The following is a 14,531-nucleotide window of genomic DNA, read 5'->3' on the forward strand; positions in this document are numbered from 1 at the left end:
GCATTACACAACAGCACACAAAACACACACATAAACACAAACACACACACACACACTTACACACAAATGATGTATATTCATTCGCATCTTTGTACCTTGAGCATATGCCCTGTCACATCACCACCGTCTCTCTCTTTCTCTCTTGCTCTTTCTCACTCCTTGCTCTCTCTCTCTTGCTCTTTCTCACTCCTTGCTCTCTCTCTCTTGCTCTTTCTCACTCCTTGCTCTCTCGCTCTCTCTCTCTTGCTCTTTCTCACTCCTTGCTGTCTCTCTCTTACTCTTACCCACTCCTTGCTCTCTCTCCCTCTCTCTCTCACTCATACTCTTCTTCACAACCTCTGATTAGAGTAACCATGTACCTCCTATACAGCAAGATGCCTGTTTCTGTCCCATGTCATACTCCAACCTCTCATCTCTTGACACAAACCCACTTTCTTCAATACCCCGCCTCTCACTTGAGGGATTTTTGCCTTTCAAGTTACTTACTGCTCTCTCTGGTGCTGGTGCCATGTGAAAAGCACACAGTTGTCCACTCTGTAAAGTGGTTGGCATTAGGAAGGGCATCCGCTGTAAAAACCATGCCAAAGCAGACAGTGGGGCCTGGCACATTACTTTGGTTTACCAGTTCTGGTCAAACCACCTCACCCATGCCAGCATGGAAGACGGACACTAAGTGATGATGATGATGCTTGAATGCCCTTCCTAATGCCAACCACTTTACAGAGTGTGGACTGGATGCTTTTTATAGGGTGCCAGCAGCAGTGGGGTCACCAAGTAACTTGCAAGACAGCAATCCATCAATTGAGAAGGGGAGTAGAGTTGAGGGAGGTGGCTTTGTGCCAAGTGATGAGGGGTTAGTGTAGGAATGGAGGGTCAGAAACAGGTGTGTTGCATGGTAGAGGGCTTAGATCAGGAAGTATCATTTATTATCTATGGTTTGGAAGTAGCATTTCTTCTTGCTCTTTATGTCCTGGGTTCAAATTCTGCTGAGGTCAGCTTTACCTTTCATCGCTCTGGGGTCAGTAAAATAAGTAGCAGTTGAACACTGGGGTCCATGTAAATGACTGCCCTTAAAATTGCTGGCCTTGTGTCAAAATTCGAAACCATTGGCAGAACTTGTAGAGGGGTAGATTAAAAGTGTTATTTAATTTTATTCCCTTTTATTCTAACTTCAAATCCTGCCAAAGTTGATTCGAACCATTTGTCTTTCCAGGGCCGTGGTTCTCAACCATTTTTTTGCCCGTGGACCCTTTTGATTCCTAATTTGCTCAGGAAGGGAGGGCAGGGGCCTCATAGTCATTCAATGTTTAAAAACTATTAAATTTTTATGATTAAATATTAGGAATTGTGCCTGACTAGCCCTCGTGCCAGTGACTTTTACTCTCGGAGTGGTTGGCATTAGGAAGGGCATCCAGCTGTAGAAACTTTGCCAGATCAGACTGGAGCCTGGTGCAGCCTTGTGGCTCACCAGTCCTCAGTCAAACCGCCCAACCCATGCCAGCATGGAAAACAGACGTTAAATGACAACGATGATGATGATGTATTAAAAAAAGAAAGAATAAAATATTTTGTGTAGTATAGAAGTAAAACCGCTTTCTTGCTCATAAATTTTAGCAACAAAATCTTATGTGGACCCCTAAGGGTCACATGCACTCTGGTTGAGTACCACTGTTCTAGAGTTTTTGAAATAAGGACCCCCCCCCCCCCCTTGAGTCATGAATGACCATGGGATTGCACCTAGAAATTTCCCCTCTGAGGTACAATTCCGGGTAAGGTTGTTTTTTTATGGAAGACCAGCAGTCGTCCATGCATACCAGCCTCCCCTCTTCACACCACCGATGTTATCCAAGGGAAAGGCATAGGGGCCGATACATCTTGGCACCAGTGATGTCACAACTCATTTCTACAGCTGAGTGAACTGGAGCAACATGAAATAAAGTGTTTTGCTTAAGAGCACAACACATACCCCGTCTGGGAATCGAACTCACTACCTCATGACTGTGAGCCTGATGCTCTTACCACTGAGCCATGCGCCTTCGCATGAAATAAGAGCCAATCACATAATAAGGTTGATTTAATCAAAGCATTAGAGATCTTGTGTTCATGCTAGAAATCTGTTATCACTTGTCAGTAATACATTCTATGAAACCAGCAGAAGAAAGCAGATGATTAAAGAGGTTCGACCGATGATGTTGGGGCTGTTGCCGTTACTCATTGCAATTGTGATGATGATGCTGATGGTGTTAGGGGGAGGGGTTGTTGCCAAGGGGAGGAGGGGTGAAGGGATTTCAGAACTTTAGAGCATTTTCTTACAGACTCTATTTATTATCCAAACCTACTGCTCAGTCAGTCAGTCTGTCTGTCTGTTTGTCTGTCTGTCTGTCTGTCTGTCTGTCTGTCTCTCTGTCTGTCTGTCTCTCTGTCTGTCTGTCTCTCAGTCTGTCTGTCTGTTTGTCTCTCAGTCTGTCTGTTTGTTTCTGTCTCTCCTTTTCTTCCCCCCTCTCAAACACTCTGTCTCTCCTCTATCCCATCTCTCCCTCTCTTCCCATCTCTGCCGCCTGCCTCTCTCTCCCCCATTTAACATCTCCGTATGTCTTTGTAAGTTTGAGGATTAACAACAGCAGCAGAAGAGAGGGTGGAGGAAAGAAGGAATTCCAGTGTACTCTGTACTCTACTGGACGGTCAGGGGTTCTATCTGGAAACGATGATGATGATGCTGCTCATAAAATACTGTTTTCTTCTAGTTGTACTTTTTACTGTTCTTGCATTTGAAGTTGTGTAGATTTTCCATGTTGTTGTTGTTGTGACATCTACTGATGATAGTAGCTTATTGCAGTTGTTGTCATGGTACATTTTTATTATTATTGCCACTGAGGTCAGCTTTGCTTTTCATCTTTTTTTTTGGTTGGGGGGGGGGGGGTCAAGGAAATAAGTACCAGTTGAAAGCTGGGGGGGGGTCATGCAATTGCCTAACACCTGCCCCTAAAATTTCAGTTCTTGTGTCTATAATAGAAAGTATTATTATTATTATTATTATTATTATTATCATTGTTATTATTATTATTATTATAAGGATGGCACATATGAATGACAAAGCCACCTTGAGCATAATCCTATGAACCCGGAAAAATTTAAAACAGAGGGTTGGTTACTTGCAAACAAATGTATTAACATATGACATTATTGACCGAGGTTACCAATGTCTTTTCCGTAGGCTTTTCTTTCCACGGATAAACCTTATCTGCTTCCCCCTTTACACTTTACATCATGACATTTCTGTGATATACGATCCCTATTGATCGTTTTTTTTCTCTCCCTTTTACAATCACTTTTGATCGAAAACCTACCCCCACTTTTTTTTTTCTCCCCAAAAAGAAAAGCTCTACTTTGTAATCTGTCCCAGCTGTGTGCAGCTCTGTGTGGCTAATAAAGAAACATTATTATTATTATTATTATTCTTAACCCTTTCAATACCAGCCTGGCTGGAACCGTCTCTGGCTCTGTAATACAAATGTCTTGTTTTCATAAGTTTTGAATTAAAATCTTTCACCAAAGCTTAGCCACAATTTATATTCCTAACACTACCTGAATGATAACTAAGTTATTGTACAGGTGTCTTGGGGAAATTTCGAACCTGGGTTCTCATTCCTAAGGTATTTTTCGATATTATTATTATTATGGCGTGGTGGTTAAGAGCACTGGCTACTAACCCCAAGATTCCAAGTTCGATTCAAGGCAGTGACCTGAATAATAATAATAATAATATTGGAAAATACCTTAGGAATGAGAACCTAGGTTTGAAATTTCCCCAAGACACGTGATGAAGGCTGGAGGGTGTATCAGCCGAAACGTTGTATTAAGAATAAACAAGATGAAGACAAATATCCATCAAATGTAAATAATGTACGTAATTCCTCATCTCTTAAATATAGAACTGTAAGTTATTGTACTAAATTCTTTGTTATATTTAAAATTAATTGAAAGAAACACACGCCAGTCAGGCAGCACTGGCCACGATTATGATTTATATATACTTTCTTTTATTTATGGGTTAACAAGGCTACCAATGGTTTCATGTAGTGAGAAATCTTTTAAAATTATGAAACCTGCCACCTAGGAACAGTGGCACTCGTTTCCTTCTTGGATGAGAATACATGAAGCTACACGAGACTGTATGGGATTTGGGATAAATAATATACAGATAGATAGGAAACAACTTGTTCAATATTAGTATATACACACACACACATACACACACACACACACATACACACACACACACATACACACATATTTTCACACAGACTCATATTCTTATTACACATAAATCTACAAAGAACTTGTAATGGTGCCATGTAAAAGGCATCCAGTATATTCTGTAGTGATTGGCATTAGGAAGGGCATCTAGTCATAGAAACCAAGGCAAAACAAACAACTGGAGGATGGTGCAGCTCTCTGGCTTGCCAGCCTCTGTTAAACCATCCAACCCATGACGGCATGGAAAATGGATGTTAAATGATGATGATGATGATATACTAGGAAATTACAATGTACTGGAGACTGATAACATTAAGTTACCAATTTATCTTATACAACAGTGTTAGATGAGATTGGAACTTATCTGCATGCGTGTGTGTGTGTGCATGTGTGTGTCTGTGCATGTGTGTGTGTGTGTGCATGTGTGTGTGTGTATGTATATATTTATATATCTATATACATAATACACACACACACACACACACTCTTGTGTACACATATTCACGTGGGCACACGTGCATGTGTGTGTATATATATATATATGTGTAAACATATCTATGTGTATATATCTGAGTGTGTGTGTGTTATGTGTACATATGTATATAAATTGAAGAAAAAAGTCTGCGAGTGATTTCTACAAGTTGCTGTTATTGTTCCTATTGCTTCCCCCAACTTGGTGCTATTTCGGTATTTCGCTTCTTCCCTTCTTCCTTTTCTCTTTCTTGTCCTTCTTATCTTTTCTTTTTTCTCTCTTTCATTTCCCCCCACCTCCCCTCCTCCACCCTTCATCTTCTCTCTTTGTTCTCTTCTTTCTCATTCATTTTTCATTCTATTCTTTCTCTTTCATTCTGTTTTCATTCCATTTCTTTCTCCTTACCATCACCACCACCACCTCCACCAACAACAACCATCATCATCACTGCTACCAATATCATCACCCCCCCCACCATCAACACCACCGCCACCACCACCACCTATTTTTTTCTTCTATTTTTCTTCTTTCTATTTTTTCTTCTTTCCTTCTTTATTCGCTTTCTTCTTTCTTCGTCAATCTTTTTTTCCTTCTTACTTCTCATTCTTCTTCATTCTGACTTTTGTTCTCCTTCATTCTTTCTCTCCCTTACTTTGGTTCGTTTTTCTATTTCGTTCTTCATTCTTCATTTTTCTTTCGTTCTTCTTCATAATTCTTCAGTTAAGTATTTGTGTCATGGTATATTTTCTCGTTTGGCCAAATAACTCAAATACTTTGAAGCTGTGTGTGTGTGTGTGGTGTGTGTGTGTGTGTGTGTGTGTGCATGTGTATGTGTGTGTGTGTGTGTATGTGTGTGTGTGTGTGTGTGGTGTGTGTGTGTGTGTATGTATGTGTGTGTGTGTGTGTGCTCTCCTCCTGTAAAGATAGCATAAACTGTTGCACCGAAAGGGTGGTGGGTGTTGTGGTGGTGTAGGGCAAAAGGGGGAGGCACAAGGTGGTGATGGGGACGGTGGTTGTACGGCTGTATGTTGTGTTTGTTTATGTTGCGATAGTGTGTTTGTGTAGGGGGTAGGTGGGCGTGGGGGGCAGGGGGATTGGATATGATATTAGAAAGTAGAAGGGCAAAGATGGTGGCAGAGCAGTGATGATGATGATGATGGCTATGATGATGGTCAGGGAAGGGATGATGGTGAAATGTTTAGCTGGCTGGATGTGTGTGTATATATGTGCATATATGTGTATGTACATGTGTGTGTTTTTGTATATATGTATGCGTGTGTGTGTGTGTGTGTGTTCCTCTTCCTCCGTTTTGTTGTTACCTCTATATTTTTACATCAGGATGCTATCTTGATCACATGACCACCACCACCACCATCACAACACTGTCACAACACAACACCACCAGCATCACCAGCATCACCATCTCAACAATGCCACCATCACCATTACCACCACCACCAACACCACCACCTCCACTAACAATGATCATCATCACTGCTACCACCACCATCACCACCGTCACCACCACCACCACCACCATCACCACCACCCCCGTCACCACCACCATTTTGGTAAGAGTTATATTACATCTAGTTTATAACTTTCTCAGTTTTTACCGATTCCATTCATGATGAGTGTTGGATATGAAATGGTGTGTATCAATGTGTAGGTGTGTGTGGGTGTGTGTATGTGTGTGTGTATGTATGTCTATATAAATATATATATGTATATACACATACACATATATGTATGTATATATATATGCACACATTTGTATGTGCACATATATATATGTGGGAGTATGTAATAGCGATTACATCCGTGTGTATGTAATTAAGTTTATTTGTATACAACTGTGTATGAGAGAGAAAGAGACAGGTGAGGAGGAGAGAGGGTCAGATAGGGAGATAGTGAGAAGAGAGGTATTTACTGAAAGGAAAAATAGACAAGCAGTGAGGGAGGGAAAGAGAGAGAGAGAGAGAGAGAGAGCAGCCAAGGTCAAACTAGATTGGATTGGTTGTTCTTTTGAACTATACTGTGGTTCATTGTTCACTGAAGATGCTGAGGTTCACTGAAATTGTACTGTGGTTTACTGTTCACTCAAACTGTACCATGGATCATTGTTCACTGTTAATTGTACTGTGGTTCATTGTTCACTGAAGATGCTGAGGTTCACTGAAATTGTACTGTGGTTTACTGTTCACTCAAACTGTACCACGGATCATTGTTCACTGTTAATTGTACTGTGGTTCATTGTTCACTGAAGATGCTGCAGTTCACTGAAATTGTACTGTGGTTTACTGTTCACTCAAACTGTACCATGGATCATTGTTCACTGTTAATTGTACTGTGGTTCATTGTTCACTGAAGATGCTGAGGTTCACTGAAATTGTACTGTGGTTTACTGTTCACTCAAACTGTACCATGGATCATTGTTCACTGTTGTACTGTGGTTCATTGTTCACTGAAGATGCTGCAGTTCACTAAAATTGTACTGTGGTTTACTGTTCACTCAAACTGTACCAGGGATCATTGTTCACTGTTAATTGTACTGTGGGTCATTGTTCATTGAAATTACTGTGATTAACTGTTCATTCAAACTTTATTGTGCTTTGTTGTTCACTGAAACTATGTTGTTCATTGTTCATGGATATTGAAAGGTGATGCACTGTTCTTTCAAACTGTACTGTGGTTCACTGTTCACTGATTTTGTACTGGGATTCACCGTCCACCAAAGCTGTTCTGTGGTTCACTGAAAACTGCACTGTAGTTCATTCTTCACATGAACAGCACTGTGGCTCATTGTTCACTGAAATTGTACTGTAGTTCACTGTTCACTCACTGTTAACAAATTCTGTCCAACCCATGCAAACATGGAAAATTGAACATCAAAATGGTGATAAATTGATATATTCTATACTCATCTTGATGGTCACCTAGGACTCTCTCTATATATATCTCTCCCCCTGTTGTTCTCTTTACCTTATTAAAATATTGTTACTTTGCTCAGGAGCAATAAACACTGAAATAGACTTCAAAAAACATTTTATCATCATCATCATCATTTAACGTCCGTTTTCCATGCTAGTATGGGTTGGATGGTTCGACCGGTGTCTGGGAAGCCAGGAGGCTGCACCAAGCTCCAGTCTGATCTGGCAGTGTTTCTACAGCTGGATGCCCCTCCTAATGCCAACCACTCCATGAGTGTAGTGGGAGCTTTTGATGTGCCACCGGCACAGAAGCCAGTCAAGGTGATGCTGGCATCGACCACATACGGATGGTGCTTTTTACGTGCCACCAGCACAGTTTAAAAAAGTTCGTTGTTTTTCAAAATGCATTTTAAATACGTCTGACCCTCAACTCAATGGAGCAGATTTATCCATGGCTCAAGCTAATGAAAGGTTGCTGACCTTAGCTGTGTGATACAGCCTTGTAGGCTACATACAGTTATTATCTGTATGGAGGCTGTAATATTAGTGATACTTGTTGAGGGTAGTGGTTATGATAGAATGATTTTAGCAGTGTTCCAGAAGTGAAAGAATGAATGACAGGAGGAGAGTGAGAGAGAGAGAAGGGGAGAGAGAGAGATGTGGAAAGAATGGGAAAATAGGTAGGGAGCAAAAAAAAAAAATAAAGAACAGGAAAAACAAACCCCAAACTAAAAAGAATGAATAGATTAAATTGAGAAAGGAAGCTGGGAAGAATGATCAAAGAAAGTTGGAAAGGAAGAGGATTTAAAAAAAATTCTGAAGTAATAGGCGCAGGAGTGGCTGTGTGGTAAGTAGCTTGCTAACCAACCACATGGTTCCGGGTTCAGTACCACTGCGTGGCATCTTGGGCAAGTGTCTTCTGCTATAGCCCTGGGCTGACCAATGCCTTGTGATTGGATTTGGTAGACGGAAACTGAAAGAAGCCTGTCGTATATATGTATATATATATATGTATATGTGTCTGTGTTTGTCCCCCTAGCATTGCTTGACAACCGATGCTGGTGTGTTGACGTCCCCGTCACTTAGCGGTTCGGCAAAAGAGACTGATAGAATAAGTACTGGGCTTACAAAGAACAAGTAAAAGAGTAAAAAGACAATATGGCTGTGGTTAAGAAGCTTGCTTCGCTACCGTATGGTTCTGGGTTCAGTCCCACTGTGTGGCAGCTTGAGCAAGTGTCTTCCACTACAGCCCTGGGCCAACCATTGTGAGTGAATTTGGTGAATGGAAACTGGATGGAGGCCCATTGTGTATGTGTGTGTGCCCACGTACACATGTATAAGCATGTGTTTGTTTCCCACCATTGCTTGATAACCAGTGTTGGTTTGTTTATGTTCTTATAACTTTAAAGTTTGGCAAAAGGTACTGATGGAACAAGCATCAGGTTTTAAGAACTTTAAGGGTTGATTTTTTTCTTTTTTTTTTTTACTGAACGCTTGATGGTGGTGCTCCAGCATGGCCACACTTCTATGACTAAAACAAGTAAAAGATAGAAGATAACACAGCAAAATTGGTGGGAGGGTGTGATGTGGTGAAGGGCTGTAAATCAAAGGAGGAGATAAAATTATTGTTATTACCCAAAGCCTGTCTTGATTGAGCTGTGCAAAGCCCTAAATTGTTCTATTCCTGATTGCACATAAGCATAGATGTACAGAGATCCACACACACACATGCCCACATAAGCATAGATGTACATAACCATAGATATGTGCCAAGAGCACCATCCGAGCGTGATCGTTGCCAGAGCAGCCAACTGGTTCCATGCTGGTGGCACATAAAAGGGCACCATTCGAGCGTGATTGTTACCAACATCGCCTTACTGGCACCTGTGCCGGTGGCATGTATAAAAAGATTCGAGTGAGGTCATTGCCAGTACCGCCTGACTGGCCCCCCCGTGATGGTGGCACATAAAAAGCACCCACTACACTCTCGGAGTGGTTGATGTTGGTAAGGGCATCCAGCTGTAGAAACTCTGCCAGATCAAGATTGGAGCCTGGTGTGGCCGTCTGGTTCGCTAGCCCTCAGTCAAAATCGTCCAACCCATGCTAGCATGGAAAGCGGACGTTAAATGATGATGATGATACACGGATGGAAAATGGTATTTTTTTATTATTTTTCCCGTTCACAATATGAACCTCAATAACTTGAATAGTGGAGATTTCAGGAAAGGAATTAAATATCGGAAATATATAACAGGTTTCATATTAATTGCTGGTCAGGTCATTGTATTTCGTTATGCAACCATAATATACAACCAAGTATATTAAAGGCTTATGAGTTAACACTGTGTCCTACCTGTGTTAGCAGTGCGAATCAGTCACTTTTTAAAGTTATCTCTACATTGTTTACATAGATGTGTTTGTATATGAATTGTAACTTTCAGTGCTGGCTCTAGTTTCCCGAGAAAATCTGTAGAGATAACTTTACAAGTAACAGATTTCATGTTATGGTTCTTAGTGTGTGTGTGTGTGTGTGAGAGAGAGAGAGAGAAGACAAAGAAGGGATGCCATTTTGCAATGTTGAAAAATGCTATTCCAATTGATTAAAATTAGTTATTTTAGTTGAAATCTTCAATAATATACAACCTTGAAAACCACATTTTGGTAATATATACTAAATTTGGAATATATACTAAAATTGGAATTTTTAAGAATTTTTTAGACTGTGTAGGCTTCCAATAAAGGTTGTTGCAATAATAATAATTTCAGATTTTGGCACAAGGCCAGCAATTTTTTGGGGGTAGGGATTGTTGATTACCTCGGTGTTCAGCTGGTACTTAGTGTTCAGTTGGTACTCATTTTATTGATACTGGGGAGGAAAAGCAAAGTTGACCTCGGTGGAATTTGAACTCAGAACTTAAAGAGGGACAAACTGATGCTAAACATATTGTCCAGATTGCTAACAATTCTGTCAGCTTGTTGCCTTAAAAACAGGGCCGTGGAGTCAAAACAAAAATCTTTGACTCGTACTCCTCAACTATTGACTCCTCCGACTCTGACTCCTCTTTATGTAATTAAGTGATTGTGGTCTACGTATCTCATAAAGCATATGCATACACTTGTACTCTGAGTAGGTCTTTATGTTATAACTGGTTTATATTAAAGAATAAAGATATTACGAGTTGGAGTCGGTGAACCGATTCTGACTCCAGCTACCCCTTGTTTCCAAATCCACGACTCTGACCCCGACTCCACAGCCCTGCTTAAAGCTATAAATAATAGCATGTAGATAGATATATTTCTTAACTACCCACAAGGGGCTAAACATAGAGGGGACAAACAAGGACAGACAAATGGATTAAGTCGATTACATCGATCCTAGTGCGTAACTGGTACTTAATTTATCGACCCCGAAAAGATGATAGGCAAAGTTGACCTCGGCGGAATTTGAACTCATAACGTAACGGCAGACGAAATACCTATTTCTTTACTACCCACAAAGGGGTAAACACAGAGGACAAACAAGGACAGACAAACGGATTAAGTCAATTACATCGGCCCCAGTGCGTAACTGGTACTTAATTTATCGACCCCGAAAGGATGAAAGGCAAAGTCGACCTCGGCGGAATTTGAACTCACAACATAACGGCAGACGAAATACCTATTTCTTTACTACCCACAAGGGGCTAAACACAGAGGGACAAACAAGGACAGACAAACGGATTTAATAGCATGTAAATAGATATTGAACTGAAAAGCCCTGTTGAGGCAACCGTCCTCTTTTCCTATCCAAAAGGGTTTTTTCAATCCAATATTTACTGGGTATCATTTATAGCTTTATGTACTTTGAGATCCACTGCACCAAAAAAAAAAAAGTATATTAGATTTGTCTCAAAAGTTTATAAATTCTCATGTTTGAATTGTTTTCTCTCTCACTCTCTTTCTTTCTCTCCTTTTCAAGAATATGGACTGATAACGGAGTCTTTTTGGTTGTCTATTTGTTTGTAGAGGTCTTTGAGGCAGCGTTGTCCATTTTTGGTTAGTATGCTGCACTGATGGGGAGGTGCCTTTCAAGTTGCACGCATGTTGAGGGCATCTTCATTCTGAGGTCACTGATGACAACAGCACATGGTGCGGTAGAGAAGAAGGAAGGAAAGAAAAACAAAACAAAACAAAACAAAAACGGTACAAAAAACAACAAAAACAATTGCCTGCTGCTGAAACAATGAATGGTTCTGCTACTACTACTACTACTGCTGCTACTGCTACTACTGCACCTCCCACCTCTTGCTTGCACTTCTCCCTTTCCTATTTTTGTAGCTTCTCTTCTATGTGCAGAGTGGTGGTGGTGGTAGTGATGGTGGAGGTGGTGAATGTGCTTGAAGGGGTGGTGGTGGTACTTGAGTTGGTAGTAATAGTAGTAGTAATGATGAAGGTACTAGAGTTGGTAGTGGTGGTGGTGGAGACGCTAGAGTAGATGATGATGGGGATGGTGGTGGTGGTTGTGGATTGTTGTTGAGCTCCAGGTCAGAACTGATTGAACATACCTATAATGCAAAACATTCCAACTTTGACCATCCCATCCAATCCCTTCTGTTTTTTTTTAGTATTCTCATTTATCTTGTACCTTTTACTTGTTTCAGTCGTTAGACTGTGGCCATGCTGGGGCACTGCCTCAAAGAACTTCTTCAGTCAAACAAATTGGTAAAGCCTGGTACTTATTCTGGCGGTTGTCTTTTGCTGAACCGCTAAGTTACAGGGATGTAAACAAGCCAACACCAGTTGTCAGGTAGTGGCAGGGGACAAACACACACATACACACGCATATGCATGCACACACACACACACACACACATGCATACACACAAAGTGATGGGTTCCTTTCAGTTTCCGTCGATCAAATCGGCTCACAGAGCTTTTGCTTGGCCTGGGGCTATAATAGAAAACTCTTGCCCAAGGTGCCGTGCAGTGGGACTGAACCTGGAACCATGTGGTTGGGAAGTGAACTTCTTACCACACAGCCATGCCTGCATCTAGAAGCACATTATCCAAAGTTTCCTTCTTGTTTTTTAAAGTGGCAGCAGTGGGGATTTGGCTGCTATTTCTAGCAATGCTGTTGTAGGTGGTTGTAACTGTTGTCGTTTAGCCTGGGACAGTCCAGATCAACCATTCCAACTGTTACCATCCTGTCTGTCTAAGAATATCTAAGACTCTGTCTGCCAATGTGTCCTATGGTGAGATCTGAGATAGATTAGGCTGTTGTTTCTTGCATGACAAGTAACCACATTAAAGCTTTTGTATTGGTTGTGTTGTTGTTAGTCCTGAATGAGTAAACTTATGATCAAAAGCTCTCCAGTCATGACCATCCTGTCTTTTCTTATATATTACAGTTTTCAGTGTCTTTCTTTTTGTAAGACTGTAAGGTGCGATTCAAGGGGAGATTTAGTTGCTATTTCTAGCATGTTGGGCAACAGAGTAGAGAATTCTCTCATTGGCTTATACTAGTGTTGTTGTTGTTGTTGTCTGATTGTACAACTGATTGAAGCTTTGATTGTCATGATGATGATGATGATGGTAGTGATGATTTTTTTTTTCTTCTTCCTTAGTTTAACTTGGTATTGTGACCCTTGTTACCCCCTTCCTCCATCACTCTCATCTTGTGGGGGTGTTTATGCCACCACCACCACCACCACTACTGATCACCTGTCTTTATCTCTGTAATGGTTCTGTAAATCCAGTCTTACTCACCACCCACCACCACCCACCACCATTATCCAAACTGCTACATACAACACTATGAATACTATTGCTTATGTAGTAGCTTCAAAAAGACACTACAATGTACTTTACTGTATGTAGGTGCCTCTCTCTCTCTCTCTCTCATATATATGTGTATATATACACTATATATATATATATATATAATATATATATATATATAGGGAGAGTTTATGAAAAAAACAAAAGACGAAGACAGGTGATGTACAAAACAAACAGATGTATTAGTATAACGCTCAGGAATAGAAAAAGTCTTACGTTTCGAGCCTACGCTCTTCTACAGAAAGGGACACAGAAAAAACAAGGAGAAAAAAATGTCTGTAGTGGCTAACGATCTATCATGGCGAGTGTGTGTGTGTGTGTGTATATATATAATATATATATATATATATATATATATATATTATATATAATATATATTATATATCATCATCATCATTTAACGTCTGTTTTCCATGCTAGCATGGGTTGGACGGTTCGACCGGGGGTCTGGGAAGCCATGGAGGCTGCACAGGCTCCAGTCTGATTTGGCAGCGTTTCTACAGCTGGATGCCCTTCCTAATCCCAACCACTCCATGAGTGTAGTGGGTGTTTTTTACGTGCCATATATATATATATATATATATATATATATATAGTTGTATTTGGGGATGGTCATGTTGTTAGTTTAGCCAATAAAACCACACGCACTATATATTTGGTGTTCATTTGCTGTGGTTAAACAATAACAACAGCTAATTGTGGTCAGTATAGAAGACTAAGGCTTTAGAGTGATATTTTCATCCCTTAAGGTATCTAATTTTAGTCCTTTTCCAGAGACGACAAATGAACTTGTACACAGGATCTGTCAGTGAAAGGCCCTGCACAAATTTGTTTCAAGGAATCAACCAACCGCAGCTATGCAACAATATTCTAAACACTTTTAGACATTCCTTCCTCTCCCATCTCACTAATATTTCAGAAATGCATCATTCCTAATTATCTCTGAACGGAATCACAAGGAATAGATGGTTAGAGGAGTGCATGGAATCAAGCAATTCATTAAAATCCTGTTTTACTCGTCAGCAACACACACACACACACAGTTAACCCCCAAC

At 40.5% G+C, this 14,531-nt stretch overlaps 1 protein-coding gene across 1 annotated transcript in view; it reads left to right on the forward strand.

Moving 5' to 3' along the window:
* Positions 1-14,531, forward strand: part of LOC115218404 (rho guanine nucleotide exchange factor 17) — a 204,025-nt gene that overhangs the window by 41,472 nt on the left and 148,022 nt on the right. The gene's annotated exons all lie outside the window — the stretch shown is intronic.

This window comes from Octopus sinensis, linkage group LG13 (assembly GCF_006345805.1).
Source record: "Octopus sinensis linkage group LG13, ASM634580v1, whole genome shotgun sequence".
NCBI classification, from domain to species: Eukaryota; Metazoa; Mollusca; class Cephalopoda; order Octopoda; family Octopodidae; genus Octopus; species Octopus sinensis.